The following is a 5,000-nucleotide window of genomic DNA, read 5'->3' as shown; positions in this document are numbered from 1 at the left end:
AATGTTATATTATTATCGCAATACTTGCATATTTTTCCAAACACTCAAAAATAAAGGCAGTACCTTTTCAAAAAGTACACTTTTGTGTCTTACAAATTGTTACAAATTTGTACGTTTTGGCTTCACTTTTCTACCTTTTAAAGTACTATGAGGTGCACTATTGCACTTTTTAGAATTTAATAAATTTAATATTTACCTTTTATGTACAAAAGTATACTTTTTGTCAACATACCACCCCAGTGACCGGTTTTGTAGCATTATTTCTGAAAGAAACAGTAGTGCATCCCTAGTTGACAATACAGTAACTAAGAAAAAGTGTTTTTGTTGTTTAAGTTGAAACTACTCCGCTCTGGGGGGTTTTGTTGATCATTCTAACTCATTTCTAAGTGGAAAATTATTTAAGAGTAAGTCCCACACCGGATTTAACTCAGAAAAGGTTAAACGATCAGCACAGCTCTCTTCAATTAATAACAAACGTAGCATAAATGCTTAAAGCCAACTTCATTGTGTCTCCTGAGGGATCGGTTCAAATTATACAAGCCATAAATGATGAAAGAGCAGCAAATGAAAGAGAAAATGTGTTTTTTTTCTTCTTCTTTCTCCACTCATCCTCTGAAACAAGCAGTCAGCAGGTCTGAAAGCGGCCGTATAGAAAGGCGAAACGCGTCTCATCAGAGAGAAACGGCCGCATCTGGGCCCGCGAGCTGACAGAAACACGGCAGGCGGAAATGAATAGCGTGTTTTGGAGGGGATCGATTTCTCCTCGTCACCTGCTGGCGCCGGGCTTTTCTGCAGTGTCAGATTCACAAAGAAACAATTAAAGACCTCCTGTTATGGATGACGGCCGTGTTGAAGCGTTTGGACTGTATCCGAAATCCCCCCCCCACATTCCCTATATTAATCCACTAATATTAAAGGAGGGGACAAAAAAGAACAGAGTGTTGATTGTAATGCACACTACGCCTGTTTATTTGCTTCTCCAGCTAAGTATTCAACATTTAGTAGATTAAAACCAGATGTGGCTAATAACGAATCGTAATATGTAGACTTAAAGAGGACCTGTAATGCAAAAATCACTTTAATAAGTGGTAAACACAGTTGTGTGGCTGCAGTGTGTGAATATAACCAGCTTCTAATAGTCAAAATTTGGCTATTGTATATTCAGACTTGATAAAAACACTCTTCGATTTACATTATTACTTTGTACGTGTCATCGAAAGGGGAAAGCTCCGCCCACTAGTGACCATCTCACCCTTATTAGCAAAGTACATTAGTCTCGTTTTGAATCTGCCACTATGCTGACACAGGCATTTGTAGCTCCGCCCTCTTTTGAAAAGAGCACAATCTCATTTGCATTTAAAGCGACAGTCACCAAAACGCCACAATTACAATCAAAGCCTGAAAGGGTCAGTTTCAGAGAGTTATGAAATGTTATTTGTTTAATATTTTGAGCTGAAACTACACACACACACACACACCAGAGACATCAGAGACTTATTTTACATCTTTACGTTTCATTTTACGTAGGGCATAATAGGTCACCTTTAAAATCATATCAAGATATTTTCTGGTCATTGCAATAACGATATTCTTAGTGATTATCCACAGAGACAAAGTTGTATATACTTTTATAGGTATATTGTTGGAATATCTAGCCAATTCCTTGCGTGTTCAATAAAAAAAAGGTCAGGAGTGGGTTTTCTTCAATTTCAAAAATATTAATAATTTATTAGATACAAACGAATAATTTGAGGACAGAGCTCTGGGTTACGTTACCCCAATGCAATACAAGAATTACATGCAGGAGGTTCACAACTAGGTGAGGCAGTGGCACAGTAGGTAGTGCAAGGACGCTGGGTCGCTGGTTCGAACCTCTGCTCAGTTGGCGTTTCTGTGCGGAGTTTGCATGTTCTCCCTGTCTTTACGTAGGTTTCCTCCGGGTGCTCCAGTTTCCCCCACAGTCCAAAGACGTGGTACAGGTAAATTGGGTAGGCTAAATTGTCCGTAGTGTATGTGTGTGTGTGTGTGTGTGTGTGTGGAGGCTTCCCAGAGATGGGTTGCGGCTGGAAGGGCATCTGCTGCGTAAAAACTTACTGGATAAGTTGGCGGTTCATTCCGCTTCGGTGACCCTGGATTAATAAAGGAACTAAGCCGACAAGAAAATGAATGAATGAATGAAAGGTTCACAACTAACTTGCAACTAACCCTGACTCCAGCATGTATACACACAGCTGATATTAACAGGTGGAGTTTTGGTGTAACGTCACTTAACTGTCAGTCTGCAGTCTTTTGGCCGTTGCACCCATACATACTTCTCCTTTCTGCAACCCTTCTCTGCATACCAGAACTGAACAGTTAAGTGCATCTTCAATATATTTTACAACTTCTACAAGAATACAGCTCCTTGTTACATGTCTAGACTTCTTGTTAGACAGAAGTCTGGAGCAAGGCCCCCCGCACTATATTTATTATGCTATTTCCCTCTTGTCAGCAGTTCTTTCTAAAAAGTATGCAACGCAGTAAGAATGTAGTATATGTTTGGTTAATATATGGTAGCATACAAAGATCGGTTAATCTGTTGTTGGTCTAAAAACATTTCTCTAATAAAAAAAGAGACAAAAGTAATAAATAAATTCCTTTTTACCCCACTATACAGATGAAGTCGAAAATATTAGCCCCCTTTGAATTTTTCTTTTTTTCTCGTCCCTGTATGAACAGAGTAGGAGTCTGGTTTGCATTGCAGGCAATAAGTCAGACTTGTGTCAAGTGCATGTTGGACTCCGGGAGGTCTGCCGTTTGTCACCATACATACAGAATTTCAAGGCACAGGCTTGGGCTAGAGGGTTTTCGGTTCGGGGACCACAGGATTTTATCTCTGTTATTCGCAGACGATGTTGTTCTGTTGGCTTTCTCGAACATGAACCTTCAGCATGCACCGGGGTGGTTTGCTGCTGAGTGTGACGCGGCTGGGATGAGAATCAGCACCTTCAAGTCTGAGGCCATGGTGCTCTATTGGAAAAGGGTGTTGGCTATCTCCAGGTTGGAGGAAAATCCTTACCCCAGGTGGAGGAGTTCAAGTATCTCGGGGTTTTGTTCACGAGTGAGGGAAGGATGGAACATGAGATTGACAGGCGGATTGGTGCAGCGGCAGTATCAATGCGGTCAGTGTATCAGTCTGTTGTGGTAAAGGAGCTGAGCCGAAAGGCAAAGTTCTCAATTTTCTCGTCAATCTACAATCCTACTCTCACCAATAGTCATCACCGAAAGGACAAGATCTCGGATACAAGCGGCGGAAATGAGTTTCATTCACAGGGTGGCAGGGCCCACCCTTATAGACAGGGTGAGGAGCTCTGTCACCCGGTAGGAGCTCGAAGTAGACCCGCTGCTCTTCCACATCGAGGGAAGTCAGCTGAGGTGGCTCAGGCATGTGTTTTGGATGTCTCCAGGACGCCTACCTAGGGAGGAGTTCCAGGCATATCCCACCGGGGGGAGGCCTTGGAGAAGACCCAGGACACGCTGGAGGAACTGTCTGGGGTTCTCTCCTAAGACTGCTGCCCTCGAGATCCGGCCCTGGAAAAGCGATAGTAAACGAATGAATGAATGATTTTAAGATCTCTATAAGCTAGCTTGTAGTTTGTCATTTCCACCTAAAGGGATCCACAGTTTTATTCATGACACCTCAGTTTTTTATTAGATCTTCTGACCAATCAAATGCTCTCTAGTATCTGACATGCCCCACCCCCTTCAAGATGCTTTTCATTTCTTTTCTTATATAAATAAGAGATGCTTCTCTTATATAAAGATTACATTCTGTTATTTGTAATAACTTCTAACAAATATTTATATTATGTAGGCTGTAGTTTTAAACTCGCGAGTAAAATTTGAGCTCAAACTAATTTGATGAATCATTTGAGCATCTTTTGGTTTTATCAGTTGTTGTAGCTACCAGCGCTGCAGTTTGTGCAAATCAATTGCTTGAATATGATTGGGCCTTAAATGAATCCACATATTGTCATTATTTCCATGCTTACACACTTCCTCCACTTTCATCCATCTGTAGTTTTGTGCGGTATCGATTAAATCTGATGAAGCTCTCAGTGCTGATTCTGCAGGAGGGATTGAGAGGAACATAAACGCGCTACACTTTCTGTCGCAGCCATCAAAACTGTCAAAGTTCCTGCGTGTTCTGCGAGCTTTTTAATCTAAAAGTCGACGTGTTATTTGACTAGACCGGAATAATCTTGTCCATTGTGACAACAACACTGGCGCGCTGCGAGATTGCAGTTTTTCTGAGCTCGGCTTCAACAAAGGTTGCCTTTCACACACTTTCCATTAGGGATTTCTTAAATTCATGTTTGTAAAAGGAAAATTGGCCTGTATTCCTTCCTCTCGATAAAGCAGAAATGCATGAAAAAGAAATGTCAGAGAAATGTCAAACGCCCGCTGGCCCGAGCGGATGGATGTATAGAAGAGCTCTGGACGCAGGTTTCTGATCTTTGATTCGGTTCAGCCTGACACGCATAAAAATAAAATAAAATAAAAGGACTCTTTCAGAGGCTGCTTTCACAGAGTCTTCAGCAGAACTGGACTTTCTGCAACTGCAGCTAAGGAGAAGTTTGAGTTTCTCTTATAAAATAACTGTTTTTGTCATTCAGTCGAAGTTTCAAAGGTTTTGCATTGGTGTTTGCTGTTGTTTTATTCCATAAACCATTCAGATTTGGTTTTATAAACCTTTATAAACTTCTTAAAGTATTTGGGAATATTTAAAAACAGTTTCTTGTAGCCTTTTTACTTTAACATGATGTAAAACAACGTGTACATTTAGCAAATCTGAAATCTTGCTTACATTTTTGGTGTTTCAGATGACAAATCCACTAGAGGGCGATGTCTACATTTTTATGAAATATTATAAACATTGTTCTGTGTGTGTATAATTGTACGTTTCAGATGAGGAATCCACCAGGGGGTGCTGTCTGTCATTTTTGCAAGAATGTTGTACT

General features: G+C 40.7%; 1 protein-coding gene across 1 annotated transcript in view; it reads left to right on the top strand.

The window, feature by feature from the left end:
• kdm4b (lysine (K)-specific demethylase 4B) overlaps positions 1-5,000 on the top strand; it is an 814,203-nt gene that overhangs the window by 142,711 nt on the left and 666,492 nt on the right. The window lies entirely within an intron of this gene.

The sequence above is a fragment of the Danio rerio genome, chromosome 22 (assembly GCF_052040795.2).
Source record: "Danio rerio strain M-AB ecotype USA chromosome 22, GRCz13ab, whole genome shotgun sequence".
Lineage (NCBI taxonomy): Eukaryota > Metazoa > Chordata > Actinopteri > Cypriniformes > Danionidae > Danio > Danio rerio.
Note: the sequence above shows the minus strand (reverse complement) of the source record. Positions and strands in the feature narration are given on the sequence as shown.